The sequence below is a fragment of the Thalassophryne amazonica genome, chromosome 4 (genome assembly GCF_902500255.1).
Source record: "Thalassophryne amazonica chromosome 4, fThaAma1.1, whole genome shotgun sequence".
NCBI classification, from domain to species: domain Eukaryota; kingdom Metazoa; phylum Chordata; class Actinopteri; order Batrachoidiformes; family Batrachoididae; genus Thalassophryne; species Thalassophryne amazonica.
The window spans coordinates 108,047,046-108,070,713 of record NC_047106.1 but is presented as its reverse complement, the minus strand read 5'-3'; the positions used below and the strand labels follow the sequence as shown (position 1 = coordinate 108,070,713).

Sequence of the window (23,668 nt, the reverse complement as noted above, 5' to 3'; positions counted from 1 at the left end):
TCCAATGGTACGCAAGGATCCTCTGAAGAGACCTAGTACCAAAGACATGACACCATTGCCTTAGGTCACTGGTCAGCGTTCAAGTCTCACAACCATACAGTGAGAACAGCACCAGGACTCTGAAGACTTGGACATTCGTTCACGTGCAATGTATCAGTATCACAAAACACCTCTGCCCAGCAACATCATGACTCCTTAAGGTCTTCCCTGCTGCCTCTTGATCTCAAACCCAGACACTCCGATTCCTTATTCAGTATTCATTGATTTTCCATAGCCATTTATTCCAATTAAGGGTCACAGAGCCAACTCAGGCAGATGGGCTAATTACCATGTTCAATGTAATGTTCCTACCTCCAACTCTGTCAGATGATATAAGTAGAAAAATGTCAAGCACAGGAGAAATTTAAAATTTCCAATTGTATTTACCACACTGAAAAAATGGGGGCATCTTAGATTCAGGGTCCAAACCTTTATATGCCACATACAGCCACAACATTAGATGGTATGAAACACACTTGAAGTGCTTTGCAGGACTTACACAACCCACCCATCTAACTAGCTTATAGATCTGCCTGATGGAGAGACACAGCAATCATCCTGCAAAGAGAGCAACTTAACAGTTGGCTATGTATAGAAACTCAGCAGTTATGATGCAAACTTCAAGCTCATTGCAATAAATGCATCAACGTCATCAATCAACTCTCAAGCATTCAAGACATATTATATGCAGGGTTCTCCCCAGACAGTGGAATATGGAATAATGTGGTGTCATCTTGCAATGTTTTTTTTGACAATTTATTCATCAACCTTTGTCAAAGCCATTTAAAGATATCATTTGTGACTCACCTTTCTGCTGATTAAAGTCGCTAACTGTTGTGGCAAGAAATGAGAATCATCTACCCTTTCACACCGGACAGTTTTATTCATTCCTCATTAACGTGCATGGGCAACGCACAACAGCTGTTAGGTGTGGATGACACAAGAAAGTGTCATTCATGTATCCACTTATTTCCATTGGGGTCCATTATGATTTTGACTGAACGAGATGAGGCAGAAAAATGAGGCGGAACCATTCAGCTTTGACTCAGATTGCAACATCTGGGCCAAGATGAATAAAACAAGAACTTGCGTTACTGCCTGAGCATTCTTTAATCAAATCTATGATATTAATGTACATGTAACTGTTCTGGTGTCAATAAATATTGCTGTGTTGTGTGTGTGCTTGTGAGCCTAAGTACCTGATGGTTTAATATTTAGAAACATGTATATAAAAAGGAAATCACTTCGCACATCCTTTGGTGACAGGTGCGTAAGAGAGGGCACATAAGCTGCTAAACATAAAGACAAGAAAGCTCTTGCACACTGCCTAACTTGCAACACCAGGGTAAATTTAATCAAGCAACATTTCGGCCAGTAGCCATCACCAGGCAAATATTTTCTATGAATGAGAAGCCATCTTAAATAGGGTGTGGCTGGTTACATCACAGGATGTTATCACAATATCCACATCCATATCCATGATACAAATGAATCTCGTGCATAATACATATCCTACAAAAATATATCATATTATATACAAAATAAATATATACCTATATACCAGAGTGAAAAGTGTTATATACATCAAAGACATGGATATGTAAGACAGCTCAATGGATGTATACATACACACATATGTGTGTGTGTGTGTGTGTGTGTATATATATATATATATATAATATATATATATATATATATATATATATATATATATATATATATATATATATATACGAGGTCTGTTAGAAAAGTATCCGACATTATTTTTTAAAAAAACCATATGGATTTGAATCACGTGTGATTGCATCAGACAAGCTTGAACCCTCGTGCGCATGCGTGAGTTTTTTCATGCCTGTCGGTTGCGTCATTCGCCTGTGAGCAGGCTTTGAGTGAGGTGTGGTCCATCCCTCTCGTCTATTTTTTATTGCGAATAAATGTCTGAATGATTTGGAGCTTTGCTGCATCAATTTTTTTCCAGGAACTTTGAGAGACCTCCAGGTGGACATCGTTCGAAAAATTAATATGGCTTTCAGGGACGATTTTAAGGGGATTAAACAGATTACGGGGCATTACTGCCGCTTTAAGGACGGCCCACAACTGCTGAGAGCGCGGTGCGCTCCCAGCCCCCATCAACAGGCTGACACCCAGCTGGAACAACCAGATCATTTCCAACGTGAAAGCTTTGTTGATCCGGGACCTCGCCTGGCTTTCACAAAAAGGCAGAAGATGTGGACATCAGCACTTTTTCCGGCACATTCCACCGTTACAGGAGTTTTTTTCATGGAAAGAAAAGTGGAGGGACGCGCCACGGAGCTGTTCATTACGCGGGACAAAACCACCTCGGTGTTGGTCTCACAGGATGGCTTTCAGGTGGATTTCAGACGGATTACAGTTGCTTTCCAGTCGTGTGAATATCCGATTGTGATTGTGCATGAGCTGGACATGCCAGAACATGTTCCGTGAGGCTTCATCACGGCGTTGCTTTGCGCCGTCTGTCTTAATGTGCCGGCAAAGTGCTGATGTCCACGTCTTTTCACAATTCCTGTGCTAGTCAGATGACATACCGGATCAAGACAGCGTCCAGTTTAAAAATGAACGGCACATTTCACTGTTACAGGAGTTTTTGTCATGGAAAGAGAAGCTGCTCCACCGCGCGTAATTTTTCGAACGGTGTCCACCTGGAGGTCTCTCACAGTTTTTGGAAAAAAATTGATGCAGCAAAGCTCCAAATCGTTCAGACATTTATTTGCAATAATAAAAAAAAAATATATATATATATACAAGGTCTATTAGAAAAGTATCCGACCTTATTATTTTTTTCAAAAACCATATGGAGTTGAATCACGTGCGATTACATCAGACATGCTTGAACCCTCGTGGGCATGCGCGAGTTTTTTCACGCCTGTCGGTTACGTCATTCACCTGTGGGCAGTCTTTGAGTGAGGAGTGGCCCACCCTCTTGTCGATTTTTTCATTGTTTAGGAATGGCTCAGAGACTGCTGCTTTGTTTGATCAAATTTTTTTCAAAACTGTAAGGCACAACTGAGTGGACACCATTTGATAAATTCAGCTGGTTTTTGGTAAAAATTTTAACGGCTGATGAGAGATTTTGGTCTGGTAGTGTCGCCGTAAGGACGGCCCACGGCGCCTGACGGCGATCTGCGCTTCGAGGCGGCAGCGTCTCGCCGTTTCAAGTTGAAAACTTCCACATTTCAGGCTCTGTTGACCCAGGAAGTCGTCAGAGAACAAAGATCTTTCAGAAGAAGTCGGCATGAGGAGTTTATTAGGACATTCCATTGTTAACGGACATTTTGTAATGAAAGAACTTGCGGGCAGAGTCGCATGTCGGGGTGGACCCGACCGCGGGGGGTTGCGACAGGAAAAACACCTCAGTTGGAAACCTTAACGGGCAAGTTGGAACATGCCCAAGCTGTTAAACAATTTCTCAGTTACTCACTTGTTGAAAGCCATCAAAAGCCGCCTGAATTTTACAAATGGTTTTCAACACGGAGGTGTTTTTCCTGTTGCGGCGCACACAGATTTGTCGAGTCGTCACGGAAACGATTCGGCGAATTTGCGCGCACATCTTTCATTACAAAATGTCCTTAAACAGTGGAATGTCCGCATAAAGTCCTCATGCCGGCCTCTTTGAAATCTTCTCTGTTCTCTCATGACGTCCTGGGTGAATTAAGCCTTAAATTAGGATTTTTCAGGTCGAAACAGGCCGACGACGGCGCCTGGAAGCGCTGCACGACGTCCCGCTGCGTGGGAAGTCCTTACAGCGACAGAAACACCCCATAATCTCTCATCAGCCGTTAAACTTTTCACCGAAAACCAGCTTAATTTCTCGAATAGTGTCCACTCGGATATTCCTCACAGGTCCAGAAAAAATTTTGATAAAGCAACGTGCGCCGTCTCAGCGTGTGAAACAAAGGAATTCAGCCAAGATGGCGGGACCACATCTCACTCAAGGCCTGCCCACAGGGAAATGACGTCACCGACACGCGTGAAAAAAACTCACGCATGCGCACGAAGGTTCAAGCATGATTGGTGTAATCGCACGTCATTCAAATCCATATAGTTAAAAAAAATAGAAGGGTCGGTTTATTATCTAATAGACCTCATATACACTCAACAAAAATATAAATGCAACACTTTTGGTTTTGCTCCCATTTTGTATGAGATGAACTCAAAGATCTAAAACTTTTTCCACATACACAATATCAACATTTCCCTCAAATATGTTCACAAACCAGTCTAAATCTGTGATAGTGAGCACTTCTCCTTTGCTGAGATAATCCATCCCACCTCACAGGTGTGCCATACCAAGATGCTGATTAGACACCATGATTAGTGCACAGGTGTGCCTTAGACTGCCCACAATAAAAGGCCACTCTGAAAGGTGCAGTTTTGTTTTATTGGGGGGGATACCAGTCAGTATCTGGTGTGACCACCATTTGCCTCATGCAGTGCAACACATCTCCTTCGCATAGAGTTGATCAGGTTGTCAATTGTGGCCTGTGGAATGTTGGTCCACTCCTCTTCAATAGCTGTGCGAAGTTGCTGGATATTGGCAGGAACTGGTACACGCTGTCGTATACGCCGGTCCAGAGCATCCCAAACATGCTCAATGGGTGACATGTCCGGTGAGTATGCCGGCCATGCAAGAACTGGGACATTTTCAGCTTCCAAGAATTGTGTACAGATCCTTGCAACATGGGGCCGTGCATTATCCTGCTGCAACATGAGGTGATGTTCTTGGATGTATGGCACAACAATGGGCCTCAGGATCTCGTCACGGTATCTCTGTGCATTCAAAATGCCATCAATAAAATGCACCTGTGTTCTTCGTCCATAACAGACGCCTGCCCATACCATAACCCCACCGCCACCATGGGCCACTCGATCCACAACACTGACATCAGAAAACCGCTCACCCACAGGACACCACACACGCTGTCTGCCATCTGCCCTTGACAGTGTGAACCGGGATTCATCCGTGAAGAGAACACCTCTCCAACGTGCCAAATGCCAGCGAATGTGAGCATTTGCCCACTCAAGTCGGTTACGATGACAAACTGGAGTCAGGTCGAGACCCCGATGAGGACGACGAGCATGCAGATGAGCTTCCCTGAGATGGTTTCTGACAGTTTGTGCAGAAATTCTTTGTTTATGCAAACCGATTGTTTCAGCTGCTGTCCGAGTGGCTGGTCTCAGACGATCTTGGAGGTGAACATGCTGGATGTGGAGGTCCTGGGCTGGTGTGGTTACACGTGGTCTGCGGTTGTGAGGCTGGTTGGATGTACTGCCAAATTCTCTGAGACGACTTTGGAGACGGCTTATGGTAGAGACATGAACATTCAATACACGAGCAACAGCTCTGGTTGACATTCCTGCTGTCAGCATGCCAATTGCACACTCCCTCAAATCTTGCGACATCTGTGGCATTGTGCTGTGTGATAAAACTGCACCTTTCAGAGTGGCCTTTTATTGTGGGAAGTCTAAGGCACACCTGTGCACTAATCATGGTGTCTAATCAGCATCTTGATATGGCACACCTGTGAGGTGGGATGGATTATCTCAGCAAAGGAGAAGTGCTCACTATCACAGATTTAGACTGGTTTGTGAACAATATTTGAGAGAAATGGTGATATTGTGTATGTGGAAAAAGATTTAGATCTTTGAGTTCATCTCATACAAAATGGGAGCAAAACCAAAAGTGTTGCGTTTATATTTTTGTTGAGTACACACACACACACACACACACACATACACACACATGTACACACATCAAGAGGCCTGCCTCAATATAAACATACCTACGAGGGCTGTCAATAAAGTATAGGTCCTTTTTATTTTTTTCAAAAACTATATGGATTTCATTCATATGTTTTTACGTCAGACATGCTTGAACCCTCGTGCGCATGCGTGAGTTTTTCCACGCCTGTCGGTGACGTCATTCACCTGTGAGCACTCCTTGTGGGAGGAGTCATCCAGCCCCTCGTCGGAATTCCTTTGTCTGAGAAGTTGCTGAGAGACTGGCGCTTTGTTTGATCAAAGTTTTTTCTAAACCTGTGAGACACATCGAAGTGGACATGGTTCGAAAAATTAAGCTGGTTTTCAGTGAAAATTTTAACGGCTGATGAGAGATTTTGAGGTGATACTGTCGCTTTAAGGACTTCCCACGGTGCGAGACGTTGCACAGCGCTCTCAGGCGCCATCGTCAGCCTGTTTCAAGCTGAAAACCTCCACATTTCAGGCTCTGTTGATCCAGGACGTCGTGAGAGAACAGAGAAGTTTCAGAAGAAGTCGGTTTCAGCATTTTATCTGGATATTCCACTGTTAAAGGAGATTTTTTTAATGAAAGACGTGCGGACGGGTCCGCGCGTCGGGACGCAGCCGACGCGGCGCGGCGGCACAGGAAAAACACCTCCGTTTCGATAACCATTTGTAAAATCCAGGCGGCTTTTGATGGCTTTCAGTGGAGTGAGTATATGAGAAATTGTTTAACAGCTGGACATGTTCCAACTTGTCCTTAAGGCTTCCAACAGAGGTGTTTTTCCTGTGGCGGAGCGTCGCGGCGGCTGCGAGCCGATGCTGCAATCCGTCCGCACGTCTTTCATTAAAACAATCTCCTTTAACAGTGGAATATCCGGATAAAATGCTGAAACCGACTTCTTCTGAAACTTCTCTGTTCTCTCACGACGTCCTGGATCAATAGAGCCTGAAATGTGGAGGTTTTCAGCTTGAAACAGGCTGACGACGGCGCCTGAGAGCGCTACACGACGTCTCGCACCGTGGGAAGTCCTTAAAGCGACAGTATCACCTCAAAATCTCTCATCAGCCGTTAAAATTTTCACTGAAAACCAGCTTAATTTTTCGAACCGTGTCCACTTCGATGTGTCTCACAGGTTTAGAAAAAATTTTGATCAAACAAAGCGCCAGTCTCTCAGCAACTTCTCAGACAAAGGAATTCCGACGAGGGGCTGGATGACTCCTCCCACAAGGAGTGCTCACAGGCGAATGACGTCACCGACAGGCGTGGAAAAACTCACGCATGCGCACGAGGGTTCAAGCATGTCTGACGTAAAAACATATGAATGAAATCCATATAGTTTTTGAAAAAAATAAAAAGGACCTATACTTTATTGACAGACCTCGTATATATAAACTTTAGAGACAGGAAATGGAGCATGTACAGTAGGTCTATAATAGAAAAATGTCATAAAAAGATGTTTAGAATCAGTTCATCATTAAGTCCCTTAGGTGCCAAAGTTTGTAATGTTTCAATCCAGTAGGCCTCTCTTTTTCAAAAGTGTTTACAGTGTTGCATCATTACATTAAAACTCAAGTGCTCATTCATGTTTCCAGTCATTTCCAGTAAGGACATTTAAAGTCCAGTCACACTGGAGGTACAACTACGACTGCCCTGCCACACGTTCACGACAAAATGCTGAAAGTTTCCGTGCCACATTCACTCCACTGTCAAAAAAAAAAGGGTGTAGGCGATGTGTGGTGCAGAAGTTTAGCAGAAAGTAAAGTAGAAATTACTAAATGTTCCATCCATTACATTATTACAGGATATGAAGTGATTTATTACTGCAATGACAAAGAGGACACTCAACAGCGAGACTCCCTGAGTTCCATCCCCAGACACCAGGTGCCCGTCTTGATTTCAGCACAGAGGACAGCTCCTCTCTTCCAGTGACTAAAACCCAGGAGAGAATAATCACTGGTGCATCAAACGGGAGGATCTGCTGCTTGAAGTGAAAGCGGTACATTCAGCTTCATAACATGAAGTTCTCACAACAGCTGCATGACAGTGTGAGATACCTTCACACAATCTTGACACCTTTTCCCTTCCGCCTTTCAGTTCCGTGTCAAAAGCTGTCATTTAGCGCCAACACATCTCCAACTAAGGCTTTTCATCTGTAGCCAGTCTTAAACGTTAAAACAGGCGGGTTGATAAATACTTAAAAGGGGATCAAAGCCTAATGAAGATCATCCATTTGCATTTGAACGGCACTTAGACTCAATGCGAGAAGACACTTTCCTTTGTTCCACTTTTACCAATTACTCTCAATTTTCAGATGGACACATCAAGCAGGGCACTCCGTAGGAAACAATCATTGGTTCATGGGGGGGAAGGAACTGTCCCATAACACAGTGGCTTTCTTATCTCATATTCACAGCTTACTGTTTAGCAACACGGGCCTGTTTACTATTCCGGTGGCTTGTATCATGTGGCCGTTCCTCTAATCCTTTGAAATGCTTGGATTGTCAAACAGGAGAAGTGCTCCCATCTCCAGGGGGGAAAAGGGAGAAAATTAAAAAGCAATCTTGCAGGAAATATATGTAGCAAACAGGGAGAAAAAAGAGGGTGATGCGTGAGTACACCTGACTGAGAAGCAATGCTCATCACATAGCAACTGTTATGTCGCCACACCCTAATATGGAATGTAATATGTCTTTCCACATGTGTATGGCGTTTGAACTGATGAATTCTGCAAAGTTAACAGCAGTCAATATTCAATAAGTGTGCATGTTACACACGCATGCGTGTGTTGCCTCACATGAAAACACATGCAAAACATGAATTTTTAATGGCAGTGTAAAGATTAACTGTCACAAGTTAAAGCTACGTTGACACAGTAACAAATTACGAGAGAAATTCAGTAAAAATAGATGTTTTTTAAGTTGCTCTCCATCTCCATTTCGCAGTATGTGCAGTCTGCTGCTTGGCTTCATTTGTTTTTCATGCATCTCTAATTAATCCCACTCTGAAAAACCAAACTCTACTGGGAGAGAACCACATCCTGCCATCATTGGCCAAATTCGTTATGTTACATAAGTGTCAACAAAATGCACAATTGAATCAAAAATCTGCTGACCGCATTATGAGCCTCGTGTTATTTAAAGGCACTGTAGATATCAACAGTGAAAATAACGGAACATGCTCATTCAGCATTCCACTGTACACGCTGCACACTGGCCCAGGACAAAAAGCATGGCTACACAACACAAAAGATAATGATGGCATTAGATGTAAATATTAAAGATTTTGAGTAATGGAAAGTGAATTGTTGATTTCTTTTTTCTTTTGAAGACCTTGGTTGCTAGAAAATGTTAAGAAGCGAGTGGCTCTCCCTTGTGCGCTATCATTGCAAACACTCCCTAGCCAAATAAAGCAGGCGAAAAAGCCCTTCAGTTTCTACATCTTCTCTTTTGTGCTGAAAAATGCTTGAAGATTTATTTTTCTTGTGAATCACTGAACTAATATTTAGTTTTATAACTACTGTTTCTGAGAACTGTTTCACATCTGTGTTGCATGGAATCGACCTACTTCTAGCGCCTGTGAACAGGTATTCCAGCCCAGTACGACTGGACTGCATTCCACAGTTCCTCTGCATTTCTTGGTTTTGCCTCACAAACAGCATTCACCAGGCAACATGACCTCATCAAGCATTTTTTATATATTCAAACTGATCCATGATCCCTGATCTGTAATAAATAAGCACAACAACATCATATGAGAAATATCCCCATATCATGATGCTTGCTCCACCATGCTTCACTGTCTTCACAGTGCTCTGTGGCTTGAATTCAGTTTTTGGGGGTTGTCTGACAAACTGTCTGTGGCCCCAAGACCCAAAAACAACAATCTTGCTTTCGTTAGTCCACAAAATGTACCATTTCACTTTAGGCCAGTCAATGTGTTCTTTGGCAAACTGCAAATTCTTCAGCACATGTCATTTTTTTCCAACAATGGGACTTTGTGGTGGCTTCTTGCCCATAACGTGGCTTCACATGGGCATCTTCTAATTGTGACAGTACTCACAGGTAACTTTGGACCTTCTTTGATCGCCCTGGAGCTGATCATTGGCCGATTCTTTGTCATTGTGGCTATTCTTTGATCCACTTGAATGGTGTTTTTTTTTTTTTCATTTTGTTCCATGTCTTTCTGCTTTTTGTTGACATTTTAGATCATTTTAGCTGAGCAGTCTATCATTTTCTGCACTTCTATATGTTTTCCCATCTCCACTATACTTTTTAATAAAATTACGCTGTTCTTCTGAACAATGTATGAAATGACCTCTTTCATTCAGATTTTCAGAAAGAAATGCTCTACATCTTGCATGTACATTTGATGCCTTTGTCCATAAATAAGGGTCATGTGTTTGACAACTGTTTTGTCACAAAAAGAAAAATGAAGACACTGTTATTTTTTGTTTTTTTTAACAGCCTATTCCTTTCTCTTCACTTTCTGTAAAGTAATAACAAATTTGATAAATTTCTCTTCATGTTCTGATTTGGAATAGAATGTGCAGTGTTTCTCATGGTGGCAGTATTTCTCAGGAAACCCTGCATTGCTAGTGCTCCTTGATTTGACAGCTGCTTTTGACACTGTGGATCATGGGATCCATCTAGCATGACTGGCACAGTGGGTGGGCATTACAGGCTCTGCTGTCTCATGGATCCAGTCCTACTTGACTGAATGGAGTTTTTTCTGTGCAGCTAGGTGAATTCACCTCATCCCCTCTCACCTCTGTGGTCCCCCAAGACTCCATCCTCAGGCTGATTCTTTTCCTGCTATATACAGTAGTGTTCAGAAAAATAGTAATGTTATGTGACTAAAAAGATTAATCCAGGTTTTGAGTATATTTCTTATTGTTACATGGGAAACAAGGTACCAGTAGATTCAGTAGATTCTCACAAATCCAACAAGACCAAGCATTCATGATATGCACACTCTTAAGGCTATGAAATTGGGCTATTAGTAAAAAAAAGTAGAAAAGGGGGTGTTCACAATAATAGTAGCATCTGCTGTTGACGCTACAAACTCAAAACTATTATGTTCAAACTGCTTTTTTAGCACACCTGTGAATCACTAAACTAGTATTTAGTTGTATAACCACAGTTTTTCATGATTTCTTCACATCTACGAGGCATGGAGTCAACCAACTTGTGGCACCTTTCAGCTGTTATTCCACTCCAAGATTCTTTAACAACATTTCACAATTCATTCACATTTCTTGGTTTTGCTTCAGAAACAGCTTTTTTGATGTCACCCCACAAGTTCTCAATTGGATTTAGGTCCGGGGATTGGGCAGGCCACTCCAAAACATTAATTTTGTTGGGTTGGAACCAAGATTTTGCTCGTTTACTAGTGTGCTTGGGGTCATTGTCTTGTTGAAACACCCATTTCAAGGGCATGTCCTCTTCAGCATAAGGCAACATGACCTCTTCAAGTATTTTGACATATCCAAACTGATCCATGATACCTGGTATGCGATATAAAGGCCCAACACCATAGTAGGAGAAACATGCGCATATCATGATGCCTGCACCACCATGCTTCACTGTCTTCACTGTCTTCACTGTGAACTGTGGCTTGAATTCAGAGTTTGGGGATCGTCTCACAAAATGTTTTCGGCCCTTGGACCCAAAAAGAACAATTTTAATCTCATCAGTCCACAAAATATTCCTCCATTTTTCTTTAGGCCAGTTGATGTGTTCTTTGGCAAATTGTAACCTCTTCTGCACGTCTTTTATTTAACAGAGGGACTTTGCGGGGGATTCTTGCAAATAAATTAGCTTCACACAGGTGTCTTCTAACTGTCACAGCACTTACAGGTAACTCCATCATGTCTACGCCCCTGGCATAGCATTGAGATCTGCAAATAAACTGCTGCTGGTCACCCCAAAAATGAGGCTAAAAACTAAAGGTGACAGAAGCTTTGTGACAGCAACCCCTAGAATCTGGAATAACCTGCCCTGGCACATCCTCTATACGGGATTGATTGAGGTTTAACAAGTTTAGGATTTCAAGAGTTTTTTATTTTTGGGTTTTGCAAATGAAAGATCCTGAAGTAGCTTAAGGAAATTTTCAGTACACATTATGTAACACACTATGTTATATAACATACTGCATTGTGATTTGCGTATATCATCTCAAGGGCTAGTCCACAGGGCATCATTCTACTACTAACACCCACAGTCCACAGCTTTTGTGTGGTAAGTTGGAAAGATTAAGAAATCCTATTAAACCAAAGCAACAGTGCAGAAGCATGAAGGTGTTGTTCAAAAACTGTGTAAATTGGTAGCTAAACTATGTTATATATTTGACCTGAGATAGTGACCTTGAGCATATTCTGCACTGCAGCATCATTCTCAGTTTACCTTCTGCAATGCAGAAAGCTGTGGGATATCACAATCCCATAAAATAGAACTGAAACAAAAACACTTTCTTCTCCACTGCAAAACAAACACCCGTATTAACCAAGCTTCTGCGATTCCCCGCTAATTATGCAAATTAGCTGTTAAGAGTTATGAATTGACATTAACCTTCCTGATCTTGAGAAATATTTTTTGTGAAAATCACTTACACTGTAAACAACTTCACGGTGGATGAAGCAGATATCTGAGGATAGACGCAACAGTTGCATGGATTTGTGATTAGTGTGCACAGTTCCCTGCTGCTTAAAATTGCTGTTAAGAACTCTCCTGATTTCTACTGCAACTAAGAGGCATTGCATTCAATCAGAATCATGTGTTGCTGGTTTCTATGAGAAGAAAAGAAGATTAAACATCCAGTGCTGATATAAGCATCTCTCTTTAATAGAGGGAAGTAAAGTAGTCCACTGCAATGCAGACACTCGAGAGGAGAGAGGGGATACAGAGAGAGGCCAGATAGACATTAAAGAGATAAGAAATGCAAAAGATGAAACAAGGAAGACAGAGAGCTCGCCACTCGGTCCTCTCTAGATCATCAAAGTGGCCCTTCTCCTACCAGTCCAGCACTCAGACAAGTCTTCCTGCAGGTTCAAAAACAGGATCAGTATGCAGGTCAGAGAACTGGGCAGAAACAAAGAAAGTGGTGTCAATAGTTCAGTGTGTTTACGACAACAATTCTCCACTTCCACTGAACAAAACAATTCAATGACACACTTTCCACAGTCCATCCACTCTGGCAGAAAGCCATTTAGTGTTCTTTCAAAAAAGTCAAAATATCCTGATTCTAAGAATCTTACATATTGACAAATGTGACAACTTTCTGCTATATCTAACAACTCACATTAATTAACTAAATCCCTTCCCCAGCTGTGCATCACAAAGCCGAGTGAAAACAATAATTTTCGCTACACAAAAATGGATCAAATAACTAATCAATTTATCCTATTATCTGCAAATGATTAATGCCTAATGAAAACCCAAGTATAATCAAGTCTCTGCCTTCATTGCATGTACAGTTGTGCTCAAAAGTGTACATACCCTGGCAGATTTTTTGCTTTTTTGGCCATTTTTAAGAGAATATGAATGACAACAGAAAACTTTTTTTTTTCACTTATGGTTAGTGGCTGGTTGAAGCCATTTATTGTCAAACAACTGTGTTTCGTCTTTTTAAATCAAAATAACAAGAGAACTACCTAAATGAACCTGATCAAAAGTTTGCATACCCCTGTTCTTAAAGTAGACCTGCATTGAAATAAATGTGGTCAGATTTCAGAAAGAAATAGCTGATATGTATTTATAAGACCCTTGTGAATGCAGTAAAGTAAATCTGTAAGCCCAAATTTGTAATTCAGCGGAGAAATCTTCGTTTAAAAATGACAAATTTGCAGCTAAAATTTAGCCCTCTGTGAAAACAGTTTGTACAGCCGTATCATTTCCATGACGTCAGGGACAAGACGACGTGCTCCCGCCTTCAGTCCGATCCCGCACTGAAATTGATTTTATCTGTTAGTAATGTTACTTATACACGTCCTGCAATGAATGTGAGATACAGATCTGTGTGCTCAGATCAGCAATGACATCGACAGCGGGCGCCGTTCTTCCTCTCCCGCTCTCTGCCTCCGTTGCGCTTATTAAGTCTGCGGGCTCGTTAACGAGCTCATTAACTGCAGACGCAGGCCACTCACACCGCCCGTGTCTGCTTTGCAGCCGGTGTTGTGCCAGATTCAGCGCACAACACTGGCATCACCTCTCTGTCTACTGAATGGAGCTGCAGCACACTTGGCACAAGTCCTGAGATTACGCTCGCTGTTTTAATGCGAAGCGGCCAGTACACCTGTTGCTGCAAGGACAGACTTCTTGCAGCAAAATTCACAGCACCGCACGTCTCGGCAATCGGAGCCCCGGCGCTCCATGGACGCTGAGAGAGGTTTATATATTTTTAATGACTGGGATTCTTTGCGGGTTTCGCCTCCATATCCCGCGATGGTACCAGAGGCGAAAGACAGTAGATTTTCATTGCGACACCACTCAAACGGGCGTATGAAAAAGTCCCCCAAAATAATTTTCAGGCAAAAATAAAAATAAACGTATACTCACCAAACGTACCGCAAGACGATATGAAGTTTTAAAAAACCATCGATCCTTGCGTATAAGACAAAAAGTTAAGCGATGCAAACTGACGTAAATCCACTAATTACAATTGGTGCAATGCATGCTGGGAGAGGGTCTTGTCCGTGACGTCTCGGCAGCGTCCATGATGAGAGGGACAATTTGCGGAGGGCTAAATGTTAGCTGTAAATTTGTCATTTTCAAATGAAGATTTCTCCGTTGAATGACAGATCTGGGCTTGCAGATTTACTTTACTACATTCAGAAGGATCTCATGTGTAAATGTAAGTCATTTTTTGTTCAAAAAATCTGACTGCATTTTTTTCAATGCAGGTCTCCTTTAATACTGTGTATTGCCCCCTTTAACATCAATGACAGCTTGGAGTCTTTTGTGGTAGTTGTCGACGAGGCTCTCTGATGGTAAAACTGCCACTGAATATGTTTCGGACTTTATTTACATCAATTACAAAGAAATACAAACAATATGGCACTCTATGGTAAATCTGCATGGAGTAGACAGTTTTCAAAAACTGAGTGACTGTGCAAGAAGTAGAAGAGTGAGGAAAACCACCAAGACACCCAGACAACCCAGAAGAAGTTATAGGCTTATGTGGCTATGATTGGAGAAATTGTGCACAGTGCAAGCTTTGCATTTTGTACCACCAGTTATCCATCTTCATGATGAAGTGGTATAGAGGAGGATTTTCTTAAAAAGAAGACCTGAAAGTTTAGCTACAAATTGCCAGAAGGTACATCTGAGATGTAAGCCTGGATATGATCTGTTTTTGTGAAAGAAAATCCTTCTCTGCTCTACTCCATTATGAAGCTAAGAGTAGTGATGCAAAATGCAAAGCTTGCACTGTGCAAAATTTCTCCAATCACAGCCACATAAGCGTATAACTTCTTCTGGGTTGTCTGGGTGTCTTGGTGGCTTTCCCCTCTCTTCTTCTTGCACAGTCACTCAGTTTTTGAGAACTGTCTACTCCATGCAGATTTACCATAAAGTGCCATACTGTTTGTATTTCTTTGTAATTAATGTAAATAAAGTCCAAGACATATTCAGTGGCAGCATCAGAGAGCCTCGTCCAAAACTACCACAAAAGACTCCAAGCTGTCGTTGATGTTAAAGGGGCAATACACAGTATTAAGAACAGGGGTATGTAAACTTTGGATCAGGGTCATTTGGGTAGTTCTCTTGTCATTTTGATTTAAAAAGATGAAACAGTTGTTTGACAATAAATGGCTTCACCCAACCACTAACCATGATTGAAAAAAGTTTTTGTGTTGTCATTCATAGTCTCTGAAAAATGGCCAAAAAAGCAAAAATTCTGCCACGGTATGTAAACATTTGGGCACAACTGTACCTTTGAATCCATCTAATCCCACTGGCCTTTAATGTAATTATTTGTATTTACACAAACCACCAAGGAATCAACCACTGTCTACACTTAAAATGCATGGGATGCACGACACATCCAAGCAGCCACGTCGTTCACAGCTCAACCACATCTGACATGCCTGTGGTGAACAGAAAAGATAATGCACATACAGCAGTGGTGCCCAGTGATAACAAAGGGGCTGCTTAGTAACATCAAAAGCGTACATCTTTTGAATGAAAATGCATGGCTGAATTAAAGGGAGAGTTCTTTAGTTTAAAAGCTTAAGGTGAAATTGAATCACTTGCCAATTCGTTCAACACACATCTTTATTTCGTTTTATCTATATTTTTAACAGCCCAGTTTCATAGTGTGGTGGGTGCAGTGATGCAAGGCAACCAACGCACCAGACTTGATGTGAACTCATTTGAACTGAGAAAGCATGATATAAAAAGATGCACATTGATTTCCTACTGTAGCAGAGTCATACAGTATATTTCACGATCTCCAAAGAGAGTTTTGTCATTTTCCTTTTGTTTTTATTTTACTCTGTACCACCTGTAATGTGGGTATGTCACCAATTGGGGGTGTATGGGTTATGAAGGCAGGTTAGATGGACAGAAGTGTGGCTGTGTCCTACAAGGACACCAGGTTATTTAAGAAGTGGTCAGACCTGGTCCGGCCTCTTTATAACTGTTCTTAAGGCGCCTTGACACTTCCCCAAATTTGATCCCTGCACTGCCGCATAATTCGTTGTGCCAATGCATCCCAGTGGACACCACGTTTTGTCTCACCTGACGCCATGCTATATAAAATAAGCATTTCATAGCCGATGATGCATTGAAACCATCTCTCATCTCTCCCAGAATCACAGAGAAATTATCCAAAGCTGCAGGTTGTCTTGTGCTCATTGTGTAGTGAAGAATGCATTTGGAACCTTGTTTCAATGGCTGCATTTTCATTCTTTCTTATGAGTTAGATAATGTATCTGTAAATTATGTTTATTATAAATGTAACATTTCGTCATAATCATTCAGATGCCCTGCACGTAATGGCACACAGTGACACGCAGTGTTTTAGAATAGGTTGTGCAATGTTCACAACTACTTCAAGAAATTAATGCGTGCCAGAAATTTTGAACATTTTTTGAACAAAATTTTCTTTGCGCACTGGCACACAGCCGCACACAGTTCACAACAGTTTACAGCAAGTTTACTCATTGCCATGCAACAACACGTGTCAGTGCGGAGATAAAATTAATGCAAGTGTTAAGATGCCTTTATCCTCCATGTGGTGAGTGGTGTTGTTTATTTTATTTAAATTATTTATTTGCTGCAATTTCTCTATTTTTAAATTAACCTAATTTGTTGTGTTGCTTTATAGTTAAATGAGGTATTTTTGTTTTCTTGTAGCTGAACGCGGCCACTCGAGAGTGACGGCATTTCTTTTTATTTTTTGGACATATATTTCTGATTAAACAAGTATGCACAATTTTACTTTTTCATTGCTCTACTGAACTTCAATAGAAGTCTCTTTTCAACTGTTATTGGCCTCCATGTGCTGAACGTGGCCACTGCAGAGTGGCGGCATTTCCATTTTTTTGCATGTATTTCTGATTAAACAGGAATAAAACCTGAGAGAAAGGGGCGTCTGTTGTTTTATGGTGTTGGAAGAAAAAAAAAAAAAACACACAACACAGATTAAACCTGCTGCACTACTATGGCTGCAGTATATTCACACAATTTCTTTTATTTTCATAAAAATTAAAGTGATTCAGCTGAGGTTTTATTTTTAGTTTTCATTTTAATACACAGGCATCCAGAAAGTATTCACAGCACTTCACTTATTCCACATTTTATTATGCTGCAGCCTTATTACAAAATGGATTTTTTTTTTCCACAAAATTCTGCACACAATACCCCATAATGACAATGTAAAAAAAAAAAAAACATGTACATGAGTATTCACAGCCTTTGCCATGAAGCTCAAAATTGAGTTCAAATGCATCCTGTTTACACTGATCACCCTTCAGATGTTTCTACAACTTAACTGGAGTCCATCTGGGGTAAATTCAGCTGATTGGACATGATCTGGTAAGGCACACACCTGTCTACAAGGTCAGGGCATGTCAGAGGACAGTGCATGTCACAGCACAAACCAAACATGAAGTCAAAGGAATTCTCTGTAAACCTCTGAGAAAGGATTGTCATTCACTCAGCCTGATTTTACTGTAACTGCATCAAAATGAACAGTTATAACATTAAAAGCGAGTCACCATGACACAAAATCAAACTTATGTAAACTCTGCAGTTAACTCATGGCTCACATGCATTCTGAATCGTGTGGTGGGCGGACCGTATGGATCACAGATCAACCCGTGATCTGTTACACCACTACTTTTAATCATTTAAATTCTGTTGAATTGTATTTATATTTTTGCTTTTTCGTTGTTTTGATTAACAGTGCAGTGATATTAAAAAGGAAAGTTATATTTAAAGAAAATCCACTGTTAAAATGCAAGATTATAAAAATATGCGTAATATGCATAGTTACTGAATGTGTGTCAGCATGCATCAAAACATCACCTGTGAATGTCAACAGCTTTTAAAGAGCACCTACATTGAAGTCGTACTTGGACTGATCAAATCAGCTTTGTTTGTGGGCAGTGTACTTGCAGACTGTCAGGGCTCGTGGTGGGCTAAAACTGGAAGGAGTAGGAGACCAATGCAGACTCACAGACATGGTTGGTTTAGATGAATAATAGGCTTTATCTTGAAACCAGGCATTGGGTTCAGTACACAGGTAGTCAGACATGGAAGCAGAGATATCAGATATGGTACAGGCTGGGACGTGGTCCATAAACCAGGCAGGGTTCGTTCACACGGCGTCGAGGTATATAGCAGGCAAAACAATGGCAGAGTCAAAATACAGGCAGAGTTCAGGATACGGCAAGGCGGAGGTTGGAGCACAGAAGCACGGTCAAAACACACAAGAGCAAAACTGGGCAAGAACGAGCGGCGAGAAAGTGAACAAAGTCAACAATCGGGCAGTGAGTGGTGGAACTTGAGGGTTTTAAAGAGGAGCAAACTAATCAGGTTGATGTGAAGCAGGTGTGTGGAAGGTTCTGGAAAGAGGTGTGGTTAAGTGAACAAAGAAGAGAGAAGAAAGGCAAGAGCGTGCAGGAGGGCAAAAAAAGTGGTGCAGAGCAAGATAAGTAAGTGACAGAAGAACTAACAGAAGAACTAAGAGAAGAACTAAGACAAACAATAATGTGTGAGCAAAACAAAAAGGGGCAGAACTAAGAAATACTGTGACTAGTCTAAAAAGGGCAAACAGACAAATGACTAACTAGAAAATAAATGATAAGCAAACAAAACCAGAGGTTATAGAAAAGCACAATAAATAACAAACAGAACTTAACCTGACAAGAAACACTACAAGATAAATAACCAAAACCTGAGACTAAAGCATAAAACAATAAATGTGATAAACAGAACAAAACTAAGACTAAAACAACTAAAGGGACCAAGAGTGAAAGCAAAACAATAAGCAATAAATTAAAACTATAAATGTGGTAAGCAAATGATACACAGAGAGTAAATCAAACAAAACCAATTAGAACCGAAACATGAGCATGAAAACTGGATGTGACAAAACACAGAAGGCTCAGAGCATAGAAGATGAACAGGGTCAAGAACAATACCAGCAGGGCCTAAAGGACCAGATCATGACACAGACAAACAGAAACCACAAAAATAGGTTACATCTAGAAAACAGTCAAAAGATTTGAAGGCGATTATTTATTTATTTATTTTGTGATCGCCAGACCAAAATCCAGAAAACACACCAAAAGTATTCAGGAAGCAAAAACTTGACAACTCGTGCTTCAAACAGTGCTGCACTTCAACTGAATGAGTTAGGGCCCTTTCACACATAGTGCAAATTTGGTTGAATTATGGCAAAACAGCGTGAAACAGTTCGAATTAGCGAACTATGAAAACATTGTGCCGATGGGCAGGCATGTACAATTCTGCTGCGAAGGTGTCTTGTGTGAACACAGTGCGAGCAGCTGGTACCTGTGGAACCACACTGCGCCGCTGCTGTGGAATAAATAAAAAATAAAAAAAACAATTGGTACCTGTGGCACCACATCACGCCACTGCTGTGGGAAAAAAATACATGTCACCCACGGGATTCGTACCTGCACTTCACTGATTACCAGCCCAAAACCTTACCACTGAGCTACCGTCACTGGCCTGTAAACAGTGTGGGAAAATGCCTGAAATCAGCAAAGAGATGGACATATTTAAAGAACATAAAACCACACATCTTAAAAAACACCCTCTTATCAAGTATGAACCGTCTATTCCTCTGTAGATGACCAATGGTCACAGACGGACAGTCATGAAAGGACATTAATGAAGCAGTGCGCTGTTATCATTCCACATCTACTGGTCCGGTGTGTCCAGCCGGCTCCGCGTGCGTGTACATTGTGGAACAGAGTTCACGTGAGTGATGTGACAGTCAGATCGCCTCCTGTGTGTTATGATCTGATGGTCCATTGTCACCTGGGGCAGCCTGTCAAAGTGCGCGCTGTGGATGGACACACCCCCTGTCAGTTCAGCACACACACCAACACACCATCTGTACTTCCATATATCAGCAACTCATGTAAGTGCGCACCCCCCCTCGGCACCACATGTTTACGGATGGGAGGGAGCCCAACACATGCGCGATTCACACACGCCTCGTGTGTGCGGGGGGCAGCCGACACTCTGGTACCTCACATGTGTGTTGCTGTTTTGCAAAGCCACACTTATGGGACACTGAGACAAATTTCATATCCAGCTCAACAATGATTGTCTGCCGACTGTTTCGTGATGATAGTGCGAATGGCCACACATTATCTAAGTGCCGCATGAGTGGTGTTAGATGTTCGCATGTGTCAGCTGGAATTTGGCTGACACGTGCCGCGAGAGGGTTCGATGGGTTCGCACAGCGCGCACTCCGTCTTTCAGCCGCTGTTGTTCACAAATAGTTGTAGCAACAGGTGTAGGAGGCATCTGAGGCAGCTACGAATTTACAGTACATGTTTTGCATACAATTCCTGTTTCATGTGCACTTTGACCAAATTTGCACTATGTGTGAAGGGGCCCTTAATATTACACACAAAGACTGTGATAATATATATATAAGTGTGTGAAATCACACACACTGTAATGTTCAAATCGGGCCCTTGACAACTTGCAATCTGGTCCAAAGTCCAAATCAAATTAATCATTTGGTATGGCTGTGTGCATGTGCTTGCAAAACCCACTTTGAATATGTGGATGAGAAAAGTCAGGGGAGGACATGCTATCCTTAAAATTGCCTCCATGGCAGACAAAGCAACAAATCACATTGTATTTGATGCAAGTAATTTTTCTGGGTTGGACAGACTCATCCCACCTCAGGACAAAGGCAGCGCACTGTAGGTAGGTCGACATCTACACTGCGAAAGAAACAAAACGTATGCGCTGCCACTGCAAGTGCCAGTAGTCTCCCCACACCGTTACTTTTATTTTCTCTTTCTGCCGCCGTCACCCACAGTCTTTTGTATCAGTCTGAAAAATCAAGTGTATTTAAATTGCCATTCACCATGGGTTGGTATATTTAATTCACTTCACTACAGGCTGTGGACAATTTCCTCAGATTGCCTCTGAAGCTCATTTATGAAAATGTCTTCCTCTCCTCCACTTGTTTGGGCCTCACTATCCATCTCTCTCCCCCTCTGTCACCTTGCAAACATGACAAAGTCAACACAGACCAATGAACCAACCATAAGACGCATATTGATTGTTTCAGCAAAAACAATAAGTGACATGACAATGCATAAGATTATGATTAATCGTACTACCTTAAAAACTGACCTGAAATAACAAAAAACAGTGATTCATAGTTGTATTTGGCTTCCTTGCTTGAAATTTTCTGATCTCTATTATTTTGTGAATTGCAAAGAAATGGTTAAAAAAAACATTCAGTTAAAAATCCTTGTCTGTTCTCTTTCAGAAAAACATGGTCTTTCTGAGGGGGGTAGAAAGGTGAAGAATAAAAGTAAAAGAAATGCACAGAACAGCTCTTTTCACCTGAGCACCTGAGGTAAGAGGAAAGAGAGATAAATCTAGCATACATGAGCTGAACAGGAGGGGAAAAACACAGAGAGAAGTGAGTGAAGAAAGAAGAAGCAGGTGATCTGATGTTATAAATCCAGTGTATGGACAAATATGCTAAAACAAAGGAAAACAATCATGCAAAAGTAACAGTGGTGACTTCCAATAACTAGCAGGATGTCATGAAGATTTTGGACAACTGAGTGTGACTGTGCTGGAAGTCACAGATCGCTAGTAGAGGCTGAGTTCTCAGAGCTGCTACAGAATTCCTTGTGTGCTCGGTCAGTCTACGAAAGCTGAAGTAAATATCACAGGCTTTGTTCAGACAGCCAGGATTTATTGCATATCTGATTCAACTCTGATCTCTCTGGAGAACTGTCCACATTATATATAGCAAGTGACCAGATACAATCTGTGTGTCCGTGTGGCAGTCCTCATTTGCATCTTATCCACACAGGTTGGACTGCAATGCAGTCACACACATGGAAACAGTCACATGACTGATGTCCAGTGTAACTCCGCTGTTCACTTTTTTGCAAACGCTGCAACAACTCACAAGGTCTGACTGACAGGATCTGGATTAGGGCTGTATGATATGACCTAAAATTCATATCATGGTATAAATTGAATTCCTGAAGTTCCACCACCCTCTAGTGGCCGTTTTTTTTTTTTTTTTTTTTTTTTTTTTTTGTCAGTGAAAACATCGCCAAACTCAATGTAATTTGGTCACTTTCAAAGAGGTCAGACTTGTCAGTAAAGTCAAATTAATGTACTACAAAGGTTCATTTCAGGTCAGCTTAGTGAATAAATGTCATCGTTCCAGGCAATGAGAGCTGTCAGCTGGCTGATAGAAGCAAGTTAGAGACAATAAGAAACCAGCTGATTTCAACAGAACATCATACAGCCCGAGTGTGTTTTCACCGAGCGGCCAGCTGCGGAATTACAATTTCTCGCCTTCGGACTGACCACATCATCGGATGTGACGTGGCTCCAACTTTGAGAATAGTCCCTCATTATTCAAAAGTGTGGTATTCCAGTTAAACACATTACTTCAACATTTTTTCCTCTTTTGTCTTCTTCTTCTTGCTCTTCAACTTCCGTTTCCTACTTAAGAAGACAGCCTATGCTAATATATTAGCAGAAATTGTTTGTTTCATGATCAGATGACAGACTGGATTTTATTTGAGTCTTTATACAGACTGTGGAGCCAGCCTGTTTTGGAAATTTCTGCTTTCTCATTTAATAATTAACAATTAGGGATGTGAATCGTACAACTCACGATTCAATTCGATTCCGATTCTTGGGGTGACGATTCGATTCAGAATTGATTTTCGATTAAAAAAATGTTTATGTTTAAGAAAATGCAGCTTTACAAGGTTAATCAAGTGATTCTAAAGATGTAAATTTACTTATCTGCTTTGCTCATTCAGAGTTGGGTGACAGTAGTCGGCAGATACCACTGTTCTGCTTCTTTTAGCTCCGGGTGATGGCGTAGCATGTGGGCTTGCGGATATGAAGTGTTTCCGAGTACTTGACTTTCATTTTGCAGATTTTGTACACTGCGTAAGTCATGTCAAGTTCCTTCTTACGCAGCAAATAATAAAATCCAAAATGCACCCAAACATTTGCCTTCAGGAAAGACGGTGTTGGCTGAATTAGCTCTTCGTCCGCCATGCCAAGCTGCAGCTCACGAATGTTAGAAGCACGCCAGACCCTCCCCTCGCGGGGACACTGTATTACGGAAGCCGTTGCCTGACAAACA

The 23,668-nt window shown here is 41.5% G+C and overlaps 1 protein-coding gene across 1 annotated transcript in view; it reads right to left on the bottom strand.

Moving 5' to 3' along the window:
- The window catches only part of nbeab (neurobeachin b), a 1,103,372-nt gene that overhangs the window by 845,688 nt on the left and 234,016 nt on the right, over nt 1–23,668 (bottom strand). The window lies entirely within an intron of this gene.